Source organism: Ursus arctos, unplaced genomic scaffold (assembly GCF_023065955.2).
Source record: "Ursus arctos isolate Adak ecotype North America unplaced genomic scaffold, UrsArc2.0 scaffold_1, whole genome shotgun sequence".
Taxonomy (NCBI): Eukaryota; Metazoa; Chordata; class Mammalia; order Carnivora; family Ursidae; genus Ursus; species Ursus arctos.
This window is the reverse complement of record NW_026622763.1, coordinates 43,313,275-43,334,376: the sequence shown is the minus strand read 5'-3', so window position 1 is coordinate 43,334,376 and position 21,102 is coordinate 43,313,275. Positions and strand designations below refer to the sequence as shown.

The following is a 21,102-nucleotide window of genomic DNA, read 5'->3' as shown; positions in this document are numbered from 1 at the left end:
TCCCATAACACCGGAATCACGCCCTGAGCCGAAGGCAGACGCTTAACCGCTGTGCCACCCAGGCGCCCCCTGACAACTAGAACTCTTGCACCAAACAGCCAAGATGTGAATGCAAAGGAAAATTTTTTGAAGGAAATTAAAAATGCTACTTCCAGTGAACACACAAATGATGAAAAGTGAGAGTGTTATTGCTGATGTGGAGAAACTTTTAGTGGTGTGGATAGAAGATCAAATCAACTACAACATTCTTCAAGGCCAAAGCCTAATGCAGAGCAAGGCCCTAACTCCATTCACTTCTCTGAAGGCTTAGAAAGGAGAGGAAGCTGCAAAAAGAAGTTCAAAGCTAGTAGAGGCTGGTTCTTGAGGTTTAAGTGAAGAAACCATCTCTATAATATAAAAGTGCAAGGTGAAGCAGCAAGCACTGATAGAAAAGCTGCAGCAAGTTCTCCAGGAGATCTAGCTCAGTTAAAGTAAGTGGCTACACTGAACAACAGATTTTCAATGTGGACAAATCAGTCTTCTATGGGAAGAAGATGCCATCTAGGACTTTCATAGCTAGAGAGGAGAAGTCAAGACCTCGTTTCAAAGCTTCAAAGGACAGGTTGACTCTATTGTTAGGGGCTAATGCAGCTGGTGACTTTAAGTTGAATCCAATGCTCATGTACCATTCTGAAAATCCTAGCACCCTTAAGAATTACACTGAATCTCTACTGCCTGTGCTCTATAAATGGAACAACAAAGCCTGAGTAGAGCATATCTGTTTACAACGTGATTTACTGAGTACTTAAATTACTTGTTGAGACCTACTGTTCAGGAAAAAAGGATTCCTTTCAAAATATTACTGGTCATTGACAATGCATTTGGTCATCCAAGAGCTCTGATGCCATACAACGAGATCAGTGTTGTTTTCATGCCTGCTAACATAACATTCATTCTGCAGCTCAAGTATCAAGCAGTTATTTCAACCTTCAAGTCTTATTATTAAGAAATACATTTTGTGGGATGCCTGGGTGGTTCAGTCAGTTAAGTATCTGCCTTTGGCTCAGGTCATGATCCCAGGGTCCTGAGAATGAATCCCATATTGAGCTCCTTGCTCAGAGGTGATCCTGCTTCTCCCTCTGCCTGCCACTCTCCCTGCTTATGCTCTCTCTCTCTCTGACAAATAAAATCTTGAAAGAAAGAAAGAAAGAAAGAAAGAAAGAAAGAAAGAAAGAAAGAAAGAAAGAAAGAGAGGAAGGAAGGAAGGAAGGAAGGAAGGAAGGAAGGAAGGAAGAAAGAAAGAAAGAAAGAAAGAAAGAAAGAAAGAAAGAAAGAAAGAAAGAAAGAAAGAAAGAAGGAAAGAAATTTTGTAAGGCTATAGCTGTCCCAGATAGTGATTTCTCTGATGGATCTGGGCAAAGTAAAATGAAAACCTTCTGGAAAGGATTCCCCATTCTAGATGCCATTAAGAACATTCGTGATTCAGGGGAAGAGGGCAACATATCAACTTTAACAGGAGTTTGGAATAAGCTGATTCCAACCCTTATGGATGACTTTGAGGGTTCAAGACCTCTGTGGAGGAAGTAACTGTGGAGGTGGTGGAAATAGCAAGAGAACTCAAACTAGAAGTGGAGGCTGAAGATGGGACTGAATTGTTGCAATCTCATGATCAAACTTTAATCGATGAGGAGTTATTTCTTATCACTGTGCAGAGAAAATGATTTCTACTCCTAGTAAAGATACTGAGAAGATTGTTGAAATGACCAAAAATGATTTAGAATATGACATCAACTTAATTGATAAAATAGCAGCAAGGTTTGAGAGGATTGACTCCAGTTTTGAAAGGAGTTCTACTGTGGGTAAAATGCTTTCAAACAGCATCACATGCTGTCAGAGAATCATGTGTGAAAGGAAGAGTCAATCTTGTTGTCTCGTTTTAAGAAATTGCCACAGCCAACCCAAACCTCAGCAACCACCACCCTAATCAGTCCGCAGCCGTCAACATCAAGGCGTGAAAGTTCACCAGCAAAAAGATTATTCATAGAAAGTCAGATGATAGTTAGTATTTTAGCAATACAGTGTTTTTATTTATTTATTTATTTTAAAGATTTTATTTATTTGACAGAGACAGCCAGCAAGAGAGGGAACACAAGCAGGGGGAGTGGGAGAGGAAGAAGCAGGCTCCCAGCAGAGGAGCCTGATGTGGGGCTCGATCCCAGAATGCCAGGATCATGCCCTGAGCCAAAGGCAGACGCTTAACGACTGCGCCACCCAGGCACCCCAAGCAATACAGTGTTTTTAAATTAAGGTATGCACATTGTTATTTATTGTATCATGTAAACATAACTTTTCCATAACACTGGAAAACCAAAAAGCTCCCTTGACTGGCTTTACTATGATTCTCTTTATTGCAGTGGTGTGGAACTGAACCCACTATATCTCTGCAGCATGCCTGTAGTTCCTTTAAATGTAACTTAAGTGGTTGATTTTTAGCAAATTAAATGATTTGGATAAAAATGTAATAATTCTATTTAAATCTAGAAAATAGAAATAGGATGCAGACACTCTTCATTTGCAAAATGCTATAATATGCTTCTAATGTAGAATTAGTTGATGAGATGTCAAAAATACATCAATATTTTGAAATCAATATTTTGAAGAAAGAAGCTATTTGTAAACTTGGCCAGCTCTACAGATGATAAATAAATTGATAAGGCAAACCTTTGCCAGTACAGCCAATAAATAGGAGTCATAAAATAAAAGCCACATATATATAGTTTATTAACACCATTATAACACAGTTATACAAATAGAGGAGTGTTAAATTCTCAAGTAAGTAGACTCTGAGGGTCACTGCAGGGAAAGATTGTAGACACTAGCTGTAGCCAGTTTTTGCAGCTTTCATGTGGCCGTATTGAGCCAGATCACCTAAGTCTTGACCCTTTTCCTGCTATTAAATTTCTAAGCCTGCCTGTAGCCCTCAACCAAGAGTCCATTTTCCCAAAGCATTCTGGGTTTTGTGGGAAGAAGAGTCATGGAGAAGATCTAATAAAACTAGTATGCTCACAGTTTTTCCATTGCCCTCCACCCCACCCCGCATGCCTGGGGACTGTAATTTACTAGGCTGGACTCTCTGATACTTAACAATGTCCTCCCTGCCTTGACGGCTTCCACCTCTTTCCTTGCTGATGTACTTAGAAATGCATCAGCCTCCTTGCCTTAATATAACTCTAGTGCTGATTGCAGATGGTGGGTGAAACCTTTGTCTATCAGGATACTAGGAATAGATCAGGAAACTCAGCACAACTCAGCACAACTCTGAATTAAGTAACCTTTCAGCTGTGGGAAACTTGAATCACCCTACCAACCTTGCACACTATTCTTAACTGTTTCTTTGTCAGTGTTTTTGTTAAATGGAAAAGGATAAGACTGCTCTCTCTCTCAGTCTCTCCTAATCCTTCCCTCCTTCTCTTTCTCAGCCCCTCTCTCTCTCTCAATCTCCATAACTCAATTTTTCTCCCTGTTAATCTAGTAAAGAAAAAACAAAAATTGTACTGAAATCCATTGATTTTGCATGGGACTTTCACCATTACCTTATCATTTACAAGTCTTTAAACGAGTTTCTCAGGAAGTTGACTGGTTATATGTAACTGGCTGCCTAGTTCCTAATCCCGGAAGTAGGAGTGTAGTCTGTGAGAGGAAGAGAAAGGATGTTAGCAGGAATAAAATGTGTGTTGATTCTTAGTTAAATGGAGAAGAAACTATTAAAAACGAGGGTTTACATTTCAAAAATTAAAATTCTTCGCTACTTCTGTAATCTGAAAAAAATGGTTAAGCCACAATTTAGGGTAAAAAAATCCTATAGATCTTATGTGACAAATACACAGAGACATGCCAAAACTACGAGACCTACATCACTTGATAACTCACTGACAGTTAATTGTTCAGCCACTTACCAGCAGCTGCATGTGGGTTAGTTAGTGGCAGCACTGTGAAGACTGGCCTTTTATATATATACCATGCATGGTTTCTCTTTTACTTTTATGTCTTCTGCAAAATATATGCAGCTGTTTAGTTCCAGGGGGAAAAATCACTTTTGTAAAGGTCGAATTCTGAAATAGGAAGTTAGACGTGACTAGAGGTTATTCATTTGCTTTAATAAATAATTATTGAGCTCTTGTTATATGCCTGTAACATGCTGGATAAAGTTATAAGGCCTGTAGAAATACATGTGATGAAAGATCCTTGCCCTGTTGAAATCTTATCTTGGTATGAGAAAAAAAACAGAAAATAACAATACAAATAAAGGAAATGTTTAATTTCAGATAATGTGATGCGGCTAATAAATTGGGTGATATATAAAAAAAGTAACCTTGTTGGGGGAGGTAGATTGGTTGTTTAAGAAAGATCTTCCTGAGAAGATGATAGTCTGAGCCCTGAAGGTGGAAATGGAGCCAGCCATTGGTTGATGAGCTGGGGGAAATGTATTCAAAAGAGAGGGACCAGCACATGCCTGTGGGTGGGAGTTGGTATTGGGCATGTTCTCAAGAAAATTTATTGAGACTGAAATAATGAATGGGGATGGGAGTGGCTGAGATGAGGTGAAATGGTAGGCAAGGACCAGATGGTGGCTGGGGTCAGGAGTTTGAATTTGATTATTGGTTTATTGGGAAGCCATTGAAGGGCTTTAACAATGTGCTATGGTTTACATATTTTTAAAAATTACTCTGGCAAATATGTGAAGAAAGTAGGTTTTAGGGAGAGGAAGAGTAGAAGTGGGACTATTACAGTCATCCAGGCTACAGAGTAATAATAAAGGAAATGGGGATCAATAGATGGACTTAGTGTATATAAATTTTAAATATAACCTAGAAGATGGGCTATTGATGGATTAGACAGATAACTTTGTGCTGCTAATTTGGGTGCTAGGGAAGGAATAAAAATAAAAATAGACTCTGTAGTGTTTGCCTTGAGCACAAGGAAGACTAGAGAGTACAGCTTTTTTTTTTTTTCCCTTTGTCTTCCTTTGCTATTTTTCTGCCTACAAGTCCTGTGATCTGCTTCTCTGTCACCCTCCGGTCCGAGTGAGGTTAGGCATTGATCCATCAAGATCCCCGTGACTGTAGTCTATTTCCTATATTAGAGCTCAAATATGAATCTCAAAGGCATTTTCTATGTTTGTCAATCAACTTGCAGTTTTTAAAATATTTACCATAGTTTTTCCCTGTGCTCAGCTGCAGCTCTTGCCAGAGTGTCAGGAGGTCCAGCACTCCTCTACTCCAATGGACTAGGATAAATGCCTAAACAAGATGTCTTTTTTCCCGCCATGCGGTGGTTGGGAACTTTTGAAATCTCTTTGATTCAGGTGGGACAAAATGATCTTCAAGTGTATTTCTACATGAAAGAGTCTAAAAATCAGTTTTTCTCCGGTTGCCCCATGTTCCATTGTTGAAGATCTCCTTTCCCTCTTCTACCACCAGCTCCCATTCAGAGCTACCTACTTAGTGCCCATCTGGGGTTTTATCACTTAACTAATGCCTTCTGCATTGAATAAGCTAATCTAGCTTTCCACATTGCATGCGTGTTTTTCCTCTTTACTTTGCATTTTATTTCCCAACATTCATTCCTCAATCTATTAGTTCTTGATTTAATGTACAAATACTCCAACAATAACATAACACACATTTAATGGATTATTGTATGTGCCCATGGACATGCCACAGCTCAATTATAGTAGTAATAGCAGTAATGATACTTCATTATACATTATCCTTACTTGTTAGCTTTTGTTTCAAAAGCCACCCTAATATGAAATCTGAAAATTTAGTTTCTTCTTATGTTAAAGTCATGGTTTTAAAACTTATTTTATCAGTGGAATTGTTCCTTAGGTAGAATCCTGTGTGGATCCCCAACCCCCACTACATAAACTAGAAGAGAGCTGCTATGCTAGAAGAGGAAGATGAGCCACCTTTCTGCCTCTTCTATGTGCCCTGTGATTATGCTCGAGACATTTATCCATATGAAGTCTAATGCTCTGCCAAATGCAATCTGAAACCTCAGTGCTAAAAAAATTATTTTGGATCTGTTTCTTTAACATGTCATATTTGGGATCTTTCCTACATGTTCTACCTTTTATGACCATAATTCGCTAGTGCTGCTGATGAATGCCATACACACACACACACACACACACACACACACCTCTCTTAATCCTGGGATCATGGTAATGTATTCCATTCTCTGCTTTGTGATAAACACTGAAAAGATCACCTTCTTCAGAAATAGAGTCTTATTCAATAAATAATGAGGCTAGATTTCTGGACCCTTCCCACCACCTTCGTGATTCAGGCAGTATATGGCTTCCCCTGGGAATCCTTTGGTCCAGAAAGTTGTTGGGTGCCATGGCCACATGACCATTCTCCCCACAGAATTCTTGTTTCATTTACTTCTTTATCAGCCATGTGAGGTAAACAGAGATGAAATCTTCAGTACAGGTTGAAACATAAGGAACTTAGACCACATTTAGTGAGCCAAATTAACTCTCCAGATGACCTACTCGTGAGATTGTGACTGGGGTCATAGAGAGTGTCAGAAAAATCACATGGTTTATCACATGCATCCTGGTATAAAAGCTTTACTCCCAGACTAGAGTAATCCAGGTTTAGGATAACACCTGCCATTGACTACATGGAGTGAGAGGCAGGAGAATAAACAGGTTAACTGACAATGCAATATAATTATAAGATAAATGAACCTAGACTATAACAAATAGTGGATTAGGAGAGCCAACTTTGACTTTAACAAGAGGTTCATAAACGTATTACACATATCCCAATCTGAAAAACACCCAATTTCTATTTTGGGGGGTGTATGGAAAAGACCATAATAATGGTAATATATTAATTAGTTCATTAATAAGTAAATAATAACAAATCCATAAACATTAGATCTGCTTCAGATTCAATATGATAATAAAACCAGAATCTATATTAAAGAGGCTACTAATTGGGTGAATAAACCAATAAATATAGTCCTTTTTTTAAGAAAAAAATAAATGTAGATTTGTGCTATTTCTTAATTTTTCTCTTTTCTTTCAAAAGGCATTTATCATAATTTGGGCAACATTGAGAGGTAAGGTTAGGAATTGAGTCGTTATTACCAATTCTTCTTTTCATATTCTCCAGTGTGTGTTTGTCTACACTCTGCAGTCTTTTAGTAGCTCTTACAGTGCAGGAACAGTGGGAGGAAGAAGGGACAGTTTGCCAATGGCACCATTGTTGCTATTCAGTAGTATGGCTGGTTTTCTTATCTTGGCAGCAATTGCATATGTAGAGCTGCTTTCTGGGTAATGGTCTTTTTAGTGTATCAGCAGAAGTTCCTTGTAGCTCGGTTGTGCTATCTTATATTGTTATATATACCAGCTCAGGGTGCGAAAAAACATAAAGACATATTTAAATGAATTTGTATCTAACAGATACAAAGGCAAAGTAAATAAAAGGTAATTCTATATTGTAGTAAGAAGCAAATGTTTGAATACCCCATAGATAGAACCAAACATTCACTACAGTGCAAAATGGGACATCCTTTATTATTATTATTATTATTATTATTATTATTATTATTATTATTATTTTTGCTATTTATCATCATACATGCTAATACTTTCTCTGGACAAAGCTGGGACAAGGGAACTATATAAACCAAAATAGACTCATAAGAACACAAAGAGGGTATGGAGGACACAGCATACATGTGTATATAACTAAAAATAAAAGTATTTTTGCTGCAGCTTCTGTTATATTTAAAAGAATTCTAAATGCTCTAAGGACAAAGGTTTCACAAGAAAGTTGGCATTAAAAACAATCTCAGAAATTTTTTACATGCCTTTTGTGTTACTTCTTTCATGTGAAGCCTGTGATACTTTAGGAAGCTGTGAGTGCATGTCATATAGATTGGAGCAGGTATATATATAAACATCAAGGAAACCTTATCACCTGATATTCTAAAAGTTTGGTTTGGGTTTTACATCTCAATGACAGTTTCCCAGAAAAATTGTATCTGGAACTTAGATGTCTCCCAACAAAAAAACTAATGTAGTCAAATGTTGGATGAAACCCATACAAATTTCCCTAATGGGACTGGTAGACCCCTTATAAATATGAGGTAAATAACATAATAAACAGCAGAAAATTCAATACATGAATTACAGGGAAAGATTACAGCTACACCATGACAGTATTCATGTATATGAATTCATTTCTTGCCAACTATAAGCTTTGCTCACAAGTAAAATTTAAGCAGTAATTTGAGATGGAAGAGTGTGAAGCTACTCCTTCCATGGGGAAGAAATGTGTGAATCTTTTATGAATCAATGTTTAAATTAGACGTGCAATCTTGACTAAGTGTGGTTGTGATGATGATGGAAGTATGTTGAAGTAGGTATAGTAGAGATGACTTGAGAAATGAAATTGATACAAATGTGTCTTATTTTTATTTAATAACATGGTAACAATTACTTGTCCTGAGAAATTGGTAGATAGATAGATAAATAGATAAACAGATAGATACCACTCTATTCCTAATTTCAAATTAACTTTCAACTTTCATATTGATTTCAAAGCCCTACTTCTATTTCTAGGGAGAAAATGAAAACAGAAAAGAAGCCATTATCATTACATCAGTTATTTACTTCACCAGATATTTACGCATTTCAAACTATCTCAAATTTAGTGGCGTAAAGGAAACACCATTTATTCACTCATAATTCTACAATTTGGGCTCAACTCAGCAGGCCAGTTCTTTTGGCTGGACTCACCTTGAGTTACAGTCATCAGATCAATTGACAGGACAGGACATCTTGGATGGTTCCAAGTCTGAGGCCTAACAGGCTGGAGGCTTCAGTTGGGATGGCTGGGCCTTTCTCTTCTTGTGGTCCCCGCATGCCACTCTCCTTCAGGGCCTGATGCTCTCAAAATTCCCAAAGGTGGAAACAGAAGATAGAAGGCCTTTTGAAGGCAAGTTACAAGGCCAGGCCAGCTTCAAGGCGTGAGGAAAGAAAGATACTCCACCCCCTAATGGGTAGAGCAGGAAAGTAACCTTGCAAATGGGCAAACAAATAAGGACAGGAGGAATTTATGGTCATATTTTACAACCTACCACAATCATCAAATTAAAATAGGAATAATACTTTGATGAAATTATAGTGATCTAATCATGAATACATAGGAAGAAAATCCTGAAAACTTAAAATTTTATTTGAAAACAAAAGCTTTTATTATGTAAAAATCTATTTTAGTTTCTGATCAACTTTTTAAGCTATTCCAAGACTCTGAAATAGTGTTCTGGGGTTTTATGAATTCACACATTTGTTACATTTTGCCATAATACATGTAGTTTCTTCCTTTTAAAGAAGTATAAATAAGACTTGTCAACATAGTCAATACAAACATAATTCTCACTTGCTTTATACTAATCTAACAGTGCTTCTGAAAGTCTTGCTCTAAGTTTGGGTCAGTAAGACATGGCACAGAAAATTCCATCCAGTTCTGTCTTTTTATTCAATCATTTATCCAGTTATCTCCATTTATAGTAAATAGAGACAATTATTCAGTTATATTAGAGGATATTTTAAAAATGCTTTATTAATCATTATCAAAAGATTAATTTAATTTTAATTTTCTTCCAAAAACTAAGAATTATTAGAATGAAAATCTTCACAGATGAATCCAACTTTGCAAAAAGTGGATTTATAGATACATTATATTTTTAAAGGTTACATATGTCTCATTTTACTATATTTTATTAATCAAAGACAATTACTCAACTGATGCTTTATGCAAAGAAATTCGTCAGCTATGGGGCAGGAGTGAGACTGTGAGATATAATAATGAAGGTCATAACACATCTTTTTCTGCAAAACACTTTCACAGACCTCCACGTTCTCAGTAAATCCTACAATGCTCAGTGAGACAGCTCTAGAGGCCTTGTTTAACAGATCAAGCAACAGGTAATGAATTAGGGAAAGTGAGTTGCCCAGAGCTAAACAAAAATTAAAATGGGATAGAATTAGGGCAAAACCTCAGCCTTGTGATCATCTTATTGCTTCTTTTTTTTTTTATAATGATTTTTTATTATATTATGTTAGTCACCATACAGTACATCCCCGGGTTCCGATGTAAGGCTCGATGATTCATTAGTTGTGTATAACACCCAGTGCACCATGCAATACGTGCCCTCCTTACTACCCATCACCGGCCTATCCCATTCCCCCACCCCTCTCCCCTCTGTAGCCCTCAGTTTGTTTCTCATAGTCCATAGTCTCTCATGCTTCTATCTTTTTATATGGAGCAAATTGGAAACATAATTGATGGGCAAAAGCTTAATGTTGCAGTAACATCTACTAGTCAGTTCATGAACACTGCAAAATGCAGAGGCCCTAATATGTGACCTTGAGATCTAGATTCCACATTTATATAGGTTTCCCATGAGGCAATGTATGTAAACACCAAAGGACAAGTTCTGACACGTGGTAGCTTCTCAAATAGCTCCACCCCCACTTTCAATAGCTCCAGGATTTAGAACCCAAGACTCACAGCTTTGTAACAAGCTCCTTTAGGCTGAACCTCTTTAGGTGGTAACTGGCTTTCCAATATATTAGATCTTGGTTCATTTCTTAAACCAGGGTATTAGGCTCTTAAAAGTTCAGGGGTGGGGCGCCTGGGTGGCTCAGTCAGCTAAACATCTGCCACTGCCTTCAGCTCAGGTCATGATCTTTGGGTCCTGGGATCGAGCCCCACATCAGGCTCCCTGCTAGGCGGGGAGCATGCTTCTCTCTCTCCCTCTGCCATTGCCTCTGCTTGTGTTCTCTCTCTCTTAAATAAACAAACAAATAAATAAATAAATAATAAAATTGTTTAAAAAAGGAAGTTCAAAAGCATATTCTTGCAAATGTTCAAGAATTATTTTAACCATACTGAAATTGGTAATAAAAAAACCAATGGTGGGGCGCCTGGGTGGCTCAGTCGTTAAGCGTCTGCCTTTGGCTCAGGGCGTGATCCCAGAGTTCTGGGATCGAGCCCCACATCGGGCTCTTCCGCTGGGAGCCTGCTTCTTCCTCTCCCACTCCCCCTGCTCGTGTTCCCTCTCTCGCTGGCTGTCTCTCTGTCAAATAAATAAATAAAATCTTTAAAAAAAAAAAACAAAAAACGATGGAAATGGATTAATACATATGTAATATTTCTATGAAAACTAAAAGATTTCACACTGTGCTGTGTGAAAGGTTTTACAGACTGTAAAATAAATCATCACACACCATACTGTAGTAGAGGCCATTCGACTTGTATCCACAATTCTAAATGCAGTAAATTCTGAAATTAAAAAAAAAAAGTTATGCAAATGCTTTTGACTCATTTGGTAGCCAATTTGACCTGTATGGACATAAGGCTGTTTATAGTTTTTATATTTTTACTGTGAATATGTATGCATTTATATATTATGATGAAAAGATATTAATATGCTTGATGATTGGGTACCTGCCCCTTTCTAAAATCTGAAAGAGTTGACCTTGCCCCAGTGGTTTCAAAGGACAGATTGCAGACCCATACAGGTACAATAGTGCAAAGGATCTGTATCAGATGGCCAGCATGCTATTCTTTATTTTTAATGACAGCTTTATGGAGACATTAGTGTCCTATTCTTATTGCTGGTATTTGTTCCAGCAAAGCAACACCAGCCATCATATTACATTACTGGTATTTGTTTCGATTGCACTGTTTTTGTTGTTTTGTTTATATTATTTGTAAATACATTTTAGTTGTAAATGTGTTAGGAGCTGTGGACATTTGAAGTTAATTTTGAATTTTATGTCTTTATATGTTTTCCATACTGTTATAATAAGATTATTTTACATCTACTGGAAGTTTCACAAGATTTTTTTTCTTTGCTTATTTAAAAACAAGTATATTAGTCATAGTAGAGAAACTTCATTTAACATTAAACTTAATAACTAGAACAAGTATAACAAGATGATAGTTTAGAGTGACTTTTAACCTTTTTAAGTTTTATATACTAACAAAATTACTCTGGGGACAATGTAGCTATGTCCTGAAATATGGTTGTGATATTTTGCTATGTTCAGGGAAAAGAGTTTTTACTACTTGTAACATGCTATGAAAGTCTATCTAAATTTCTTTTCTCATAGAAAGCATGATGAAAAGCCCAGCCTCTTTACTATAAGAAATCTATATTCTTTTTGCATCAAGCAAATATCCAGGCTATCTTTGCTACTAACCATCTGGTCACCTACCTGAAGCATCTATAGATTCTGGGAAATGAAAATTTCTATAAATATATAGTAACTAATTATAAACAATTTATAGCTCTTAGTCAATAAGCCTTATTTAAATAGTTAGCTTGCTTTAAAACTTCAAAGCTACAATCAGGGATGCAATTTTGAGATTTAGCATTTACCACAGAAGTTGTCTCCATTGTCCATGCCAAAAATAGATAATAAATATCTCACTCTTAAGCAACTAAAATGTAACATTTAAAATGCTCCACAGTGTGGGAAGATTTATGAGCAAGTAATTATAGCAAACTTTCATTGAGTTTGTTGGTTTTACTTTCTCAGTGCAGGTGTACCTAATATCATCCAAGGCAATGATCATAGAACAATGTCATTCACTGTCTTTGATCTGAGGAAGAATATGAGGTTTTGAGAGACCTCACGTGTGAGGTGGTACGTGATCACCTGGCGAGTAGTGTCTGAGGAGGCCCCCTCATTTTGAGTCCAGTGTAACAATTTGTTATCATTTGGAATGCTATACTCTAAATCTAAGGAAGAAGTGATAGTATCTGCCCCCAGAGAGTGCGCACATCGATGGTCTCAAGAGTGCCGAGGCTGTTGTGGGGTCTGGGGACAAAGAGTGTGACTCAGCCAGAACCCCTTCAACAGGCCTGGCTTCAAAGCTGAGTCCCAGAAAATTAGATTGCAGCGTGCTGTGTGTCCATGGCCTTGTCCCACCAGGCAGAAAGCCTGAACCAAATTGAAATAGGGAAGTTTCTCTATGGGGGCTTCCTGCCAGTCTTAAAGTGAGTACTTTATGTTTTATCCCTGCTAATCCTTACTAAAGAGATAAGTGCTAAAATGTCATACTACATAGAAGAGTTTGAGGTAAAGCTTCTCAGGTTCATTATTTTAATAAGGAACTCCAGAAGACCTTCCTCAATCTTAAAAAAGAATGTCAGGTTGTTTAGGGCAGCAAATGTCAGTCTAACACCCTCCCAAACCAAACCACGTGGGCCGCTAACTACTTGCGAGGCCAAATGGAGCCTTACATCCTATCGATGCAGAGATTATCTTGACCTTTCAGAATCACCTTTCTCATAAATCTCTAACTGCAAAGGGCATGATTGTGCAGCCATGCCTATCCAGCCCTGTTTAAACAGCCCTTTGGTTTATCAAGCCCATTTTGCTTTGCAAGCCGGCTTGTACACGGAGACCTCCCCAGTCATCCCATCGGATGCTGTGCTTATCATCTTCAAATGAGAAGCATGAAGGGGAGCAAGAGAGATTCCAACTCCGCAGATTATTCTTACACAATGAGCATCTCATCCCCCCTTTTCATCTCTCAGGTCAGGTCTGTCCCTTTATAATACAAACATTTGAGGCATCTCTCTGGATTACTGCAGTTTTCTTAATTGTAAATCAAACCAAATTCTAGTCAGTTAAGGTACCTGACATTACTCTTCGCATTTGGTATTATATTTTCCCCCAATAATTGTAAGTATTACTCAAAATAAATATTAACTTTCAATCAGCCTAGTGACCTAACAAGATACCAACATGTAAAATTAAGTTTGCCTCTTGAGAAAAAAAATTCTGTATTTGAATATTCTTAAAAAAAATAAACCCTAAAAAAGTTGCAATAAAACAAAAGGTAATTTTCCATGGTTAGAAAGGACAAGCAAGGGATGTGACCTGCAATGCCTCTTCTTATAATAAGGCAGAGAATGAGCACTCACCTCCGAAAGAATGTGCCCCAAATACCTTGGTAATGGTTATAATAAAACTATGATTCTATTTTTGCTAAGCTGTTATAGTAGTGATCATTGTATTGTTCAGTCATTCATATATTTCATGCCTTTCTGAAAATAGCTAACCATTGTTGTTTGATTTATTAAAGTCTCTTCCATACTTATGAGTAGAAAAAAAGCAATTAGCAAAGTAAGTTGTCCAAAGTAAGTTGTCCAGTATCCTATGCTCGGATGGGAATGAAAAAAAACAAATAGGTTTTAAAGTTTAGGTTCATTTTGTCCATTGACTTCAATCTGTCATAAATAAAGAAATCAAACCTGTTATTTAAATCAAAATGAAAGTTCTGCTTGTGAATTAGGAACATATCGAGGAACTTACCAAATTTCAGTTGTCTGAAGCCTGCCACCATTACCCATCATGGTCACTCCAAATTTCTTTACAATTTTAATTTTTCCCCTGACTTTAATTGTAGTAAAGCAATATCGGAAACATTCCATGACTCTCACTGTGCACGGCCAGTAAAAATAATTCCACCATTTTTCAAAATCTCTGTAAGTCTCACCCTCTCCTTTCTTTATAAGAATATCGCCCAAGCCTCTTGACATCCTGAGATCATTTTTATATAAGGATCTTAGAGATTTCTCCACCAGCTCCTCAGTGCCCACAGGGGTACTCTGCTTGAGGCTGTGCTCTCTGCTTTCTACCCCAAACCAAGCATTCTTCTCGCTCTCTGGTGCCATTCTTTTAGAAGAGGTTCTCCAATGTCATCTTTGATGGTGACCTGGTTGTCTCCTCTCCCAGCAGGACTTCTTTCTCTCATCCAAGTCATTCATTGCTCTTCCAGGATACATGATATTCAAGAGGAGACCTCCTTTCTACAGCAACACATGAAGTTCTTGTAATTAAAAATTTTTGAATTGAGTTGCTTAAATAAAACTTGAGTTAAATTGACTTGAATGCAATGGATTGGCCTGAAATAGGACTGAAATAGCATACATACCTTGGTGCCTGACCCCTCCTCTTTGAAGCCTTTCCTGCTTAGACTCTTAGAGTGAGCCCAGGTTTGTTTTTTGGGGGTGATAGTTCCTCCATGTTTTGGGTTTACTTATACCCATTTTTATTAAAAAATCTCATGAAATAGTACATCTTCCTGAAGAGTGGGAACTTCATCTTAATCATTCCCTGTAGGCACTTGGTAAATTTGTGTGTGTGTGTGTGTGTGTGTGTGTGTGTGTGTGTGTGTCTGATAACCAACTTATACCATTTCTAAGTGATGGACAGTGACAGTGAACCATAAATAATGTAAGCAAGTTAGCACAGTCAGAGGCCAAGAGTTCAGTTTTAACTTAGAAAGACCTTCCTAGCTTTGAGCTATGATGTCTACAACACAAGCCAGGAAAGGTCACAGAGTTGCATTATCTGAATACTTCCAAGAGAATAGCCTGGAGTATGTGTGACCTGAACCATAGCCAATGAAGGCAGGGAATTACTATATGAAATAACAGAACCTCTTCGTGAGGTTTATATATATATATATATCTTTTTCATTCACAGAGAGCATCTTTAATTTTTTCATAAAGAATTATTTAAAAATTATTATCACTATTTCATGAATAAGAAATCAATGTCTATATGTAAATCTTCACTTTTTCACAGTTCTATTTGCTAACCTTTCTGGAGAAAAAGTGTTTTCTCTCTATGATTAAATACTCTATCACCTTGTACCTGTCTTGGCTAGGGTTCCTCATTAAACGACAACCTATGTTGCCATTATAGGATATGTGGACTTTGGGGAAGTTTACACATGTTTCATATGTGTCCACCATGTGCAGGGTGAGCTGAGCAGGGGCAGTTTATCTGCCAACATCCCTGAACTTGCTCCCCAGCTGTTTCACTGCACCAAGGACAAGAAGCCCTACAGGTTTCTGTGCTGCAGCTGATAATGTCAGACACTAGGGAGATGAAAGCATCTCCAAGCTGCTCACTGAAACAGAGGAAAACAGAACTTTCATGTTGACACAGCAGAGGAACAAGAAGGGCATTACTGCCTTGGAAATGTGACCGCACTAGTTCATTCCACATACTTCCATCCGCCAAGAAATACTGCATCTCCCTGTACGGGAAGTACAGTTGAACGAACCCACACTTCCACTGATGTTGTCTATTCCCCAGTTGGGGATAAAGAGTGGCGGAAGCCCACAAAGGAGCCAAGTGACCAGCTGAGTATGAGCCTAGTTCACTTAAGTGGTGAGTTTCAAACTAGGGAGGCAGTGAAGTTCCCCTCTGCCCTATTCCCTCTCATCACAAATAAGAAATGCCTCGGCTCTCTGCTTGAATAATTTATATGCTTTTTAAGGACTCACATAGCCCTTATAAGCCTCATAAATGACCCCAGGAAAAAAAATCTGACATATTTTTTTCTTCATGCTATGGCTAGATTTCACTAATAAATAGAATTGTTCTATTACCTAACCAGTCCAAGTATAGGTGTTTCAACATAAAATTCATTACCTTGCCATACATAAAAATCTCATAAACTTGAATGAAAACTTAACTTTGATTTTAGTAGAACTGAAAATAATAATTTGGTAAGACCATACTCATAGAAAGTCTGTTTGTTTCTCCAGTGATAGCAAGGGATGCTTATCAAGGGATGTCAGTCCCACTTTCACACCTTGAAATCACTCTTCTCTTTTCCATTCGTAAATGGGTGTATTCTGACCTTCAGTTCCTAGGCCATAAATGAAGCAGCATGATCTCTCCAGGTGCTATGTTCAGAGTCGGCCCACAACAAATGCCTGAAGCAGCAAAATACTTCAGTTTCTTCTTTCGTTGTCAATTAACCAAGCTTCAGCCCTGGCTTCCTAAGGCCCTAGGTGCAGTGCCTTACCTTGTCTGTCGTACTTTGGTTACTGAATTGACTTTGAGACACTGGCAGGAACCCAAACCTGGGGATCAGAAGACTTGGTGGTGTCATTAACTGCTTTGTCATATATTAGACGTGCCCTTAACCTTTGTGAATTGGGAATAATAATACCTACTTTACAGGGGCATGACAAAGACTTACAATATTTATATGGAAACACACTTGAAAGCTTGAAGTACAAAATAAATATAAATATTTAAATACCTTGAAATAACTTATGTTAAATGGCTGGCTCAAGAGATAGATACTCCTTTACTAAAAAAGTTATTTTTCAATGCATGTTACATTCATCTTTCCCCCTTTGCTACTGCCAGCTATTGTTGAGGGGCCCACTGTTTTCCAAAAATCACACACATACGCACACACACACATCACTTGAAAGGTCTCTCTTGCTTCTTTGATTTGTGAAATTCTTCTATCCAGAGAAAAATTATTGCAGCCCAAATTATAGATAATGAATATTCCAAGGGCAGGGTTGCTTAACAACTGAATTTCTTCCCTCTAAGATATAAATAATTAAAAACAGATGCCTTATGGGGATCAGTTCTCAAAAGAAAAAAAGGCCTAAAGGGAGAAGGGGTGCAGACGAGGCCCCAGGCGAGAGAATAAAAACCATGCTCCCATTCTTGATAATTTTGTGAAAGTCTCGCCCTCCCTTCTAAAAAATGTTTCTGACTTTTGTTCTGGTCTGCTCTCAATCTCGATTCCACTCAGTGCTGGTGGATAATCTGAGTCAGCACCAAATAAATCAATGAAAAGGGCTGGAGAAGAGACTATCCAATGAGTGGCGTGCTTTAGAGATGCTATCAGAATTCTTTTTGTGGAAAATGACCCGAATCAGTGCAGGCACATTTACCTTGGTTACGTATTACAGCATAGGGACTTGTCTCAATATTCCTTGGAACGAAAGGGCATGGCATCCTAGCGGAAAAATCATAGATTAGGCAAACTTGGAATCGTAGCTCAGCCACTTAGGAGCTCTTTGACCTTGGGCAGGTGATTTAGTATGGTAAGGCTCTGTCTCTCCAATTGCAAAATGGAAATAGCCATGCCTATGTGGAAAGAACCTGACACTGGTAATATAAATATATAAAGTTTTTTTTTTCATTTATTTAATGGGGAACTTGCAGAAAATTTTAGAAAACAAGTCCTTTAGATAAAATTGTGCTGCCTTAATAAGAATTAGACAATTCCACTCTGTGGAGAAAAAAAAAATGAAGTATTTTATGTTGATAATAGGCTTTTGTAGTTTATAAAATAAAATTCCTATAATTCTTTCTCATCTAAGTTAATATAACCCTGTGAGGGAAAGAACAGATTATATTCTTTCATTTTTACAGAAGTAACTGAAATTAGGTTAAGTGCCTTGGCCAAAATTTCAGGAAAACTTGTATGAATGAGGAAGGTAGGTCCAAAACCCAAAGCTCAAGTCTTTTCACCCAAGATCCCCCATTCTTTTTGCCATTCGAGGCAGACTTCCAGAGAAGTTTCCAGAGCAGCAAACTTTGCAACTTCTTCAGTTTCCTTAAAATATGACTCCCCCTGCTCTCTTCCCTACCTATGGAATTACATATATTAATAAATTTTATGTGGCCTCCCTTAAGTGAGGGAGCATGAGGACAGAAATTGCAGAAATAGCAGGGAAAGATAAAATGGGAGAGTGGTTGTTTGCTGCTCTTAGAAACAGATTCCATTAAGAAATAGGTTTCATTCCAAGTAGTTCCCTGACTCCCTAAATCTTGGTAAGTTAGAATTGGAAGACATTTCATCTCCTTCCTTCTCAGTATCCCCAAGCCCACAATTTCACAGAATGAGAAAATGAAAGCGTGAGCGATTACATAACTCAAGTAAAGTTGCAAAGAAGTTAACGGAACAGCAATTTTTCTTGTCTTTCACCACAAGAACTCCTAATCCTTAACCTCAAATAGCGTTAGAGTAAAAGTTTAACAAACTGTTAGTAAAGTTACAGGGAAAATTCCATGAGAGAATTTAAATTCTTCATATCAATTAAGAAAAAAAAAAGTTACTTGGAGTGCAGCCATGATCTCTCTTTATGCAAAAAAAAAAATAGATGTTGCTGTTAGAAAAATGCACTTTTGCCAAATGCAGACCTCCTTCAAAACTGATGGGTTCAATTTTAAAATCAAACCCAAGTTATGTGGTTCTCAAAGTTGCTTATGCATGGTGAAACCCCATTTCCTACAAGTGAGTCAGCTTCTGAAAGATTGTTCATAATGTTTCAAGCACTGCAAACATAGTCGTTTGGTTTAAATTAATTTTACAGTTCTATGGCTAACTGAGAAAGTCCATTGTAAAATATTTCTGTGAGCTAGGTTTGAATTTTTTAACTAAAGTAGTGATTTGGTTTGTTTAAAGTTTGTGTGTTATGTGTATTTATTTATTTTTGTATAATTATTTCTCATGGCTCAACTCACATAAGCATAATCTCCTTCATTCCAAGGTAAAATACTGTATTCCCAGTTATTTCACAAATAAATGCTATTGTTTAAAAAAGACAAAAGAATGCATTTGTAAAGGCCACTGAGATGTAGTCAGTGTCATTACATGCAGAAGGAAAAGATACTAGTGGCCAGAACCTGAAATTTTATTCCCTGGGAAAGTCAGTCTCTTGGGTGCCAGCTGTAGCAGCTGGTGCTGGGAGAAAGTCTGGCCCAAAATGACTATAATGTGCAGGAAGCATGGCTCTAGGCAAGACCTGGCTGTCCATAATGTCACTGAGCTCGAGGAGATCCAACAGAGGTTAAGAGGGTCACTCCACAGGCAGCATAGGACAGTGTCAGGAATTCCAGGCAGGTAGGTGGGCAGTCGGTCCCAGGAAAATCTGTCTACAAATAGCAGAGATCCAGACAACAGACAGAGGTAGAATTTCACCATGGGAGACTATCTAGCAGAGTAGAAACCAAAGCAAGTTACAAAGGCTGGGATTCAGACAAGAAAGCAAGGGTAGAGTAAATATGGAAGGAAGCCAGTGTTGACGAATAAGGCAGAAAGCCAGTTATTCTACTGATCTTCAAGGTCAGGAGCAAACTAGCAGCAGGTGTGATTTGATCCTGTGTCCCCAAATAGAAGGCTTTACACGGTCTAAAGCCTCCTACACACAGTTGGATTCCCAGCTCTGGATTCTGGACTAAGCCTGCCTGCCAAGTGACTTAGCTGGAGAGGAGGAGGCTGGGCTGGACCATGCAGAGGCAGTGCCTGGTATGAGCACTACATTGTGCCAATAACTGAAAAATCAAGGAAGTGAGAGCCTCAAATGCCCAACACTTCCACGTTTGGTATCGCATGCTAAGGACAGCTCATATGTTATTTACCATTCTTATCTACCTGAGCATTTAACATTCTACCTGAGAAAATATTTGATCATGAGAAGAGACAAGAGTTAATGTTTTACTTTTGTAAACCAAGCCTAGGAATACCATCTAGAGGAAAGAACGTGGAGCTTAGTCTCCAGAGGGCAGGCTTCAGGTCATGGACCTGCTGGCCCTGGCTACAGTATCACAGCTACCACCCAGATTGGTTTTTATCATGTGCACGCTGGCAGGATGAGTTTACAGGTTCATTTCGGCTCTAGCTTTCCATAGTTTTCTTCCAAAACTCTAAGGGATGAGCACCACTAAAGTATCCAGGGTTTTTTCTTCTAGGCAGTGCACATGGCATTCATACACTGAACATGAAGGCTTAAATAAAAAACACAAAAAAAGTACTCTGCCCTCAGTAGCTTCTGAAAGTCAGTTCAATCTAATAAGTAAATAGCTTACATTTCAATTGCATTCATACAACTGTATTAAGGAACCATAATAAAGGAACATTACAGTTCTATTAAGCCAGTTCTCTAACATGTATATGATTGAGTTTTTGTTCCTCTATTTTTGTTTTACAAAGAGAAGAAATTAAGTCTTAAAAAAAAACCCAAAAAAACTATGCTACAGTTATAAAAAGACCATGAAAGCTCTGAAATAATGAGTTGAGACAGGCTCTTCTGTCAACTTGAAGAATGACTAATGAAAAGTCGGAACTACAGCCCATGTTCTCTAAACAGCCACACTTGTACTAAACATCACTTTTATTAATCTTTAGTTATGTAGTTTGTAATATCCAATAAAAAATATAAATATTCATGCCACAGAGTTTAAAAAAAATA

The 21,102-nt window shown here is 37.7% G+C and overlaps 1 protein-coding gene across 1 annotated transcript in view; it reads left to right on the top strand.

Annotated features, from left to right (window-relative positions):
* KCNH7 (potassium voltage-gated channel subfamily H member 7) overlaps nucleotides 1-21,102 on the top strand; it is a 457,738-nt gene that overhangs the window by 246,814 nt on the left and 189,822 nt on the right. The gene's annotated exons all lie outside the window — the stretch shown is intronic.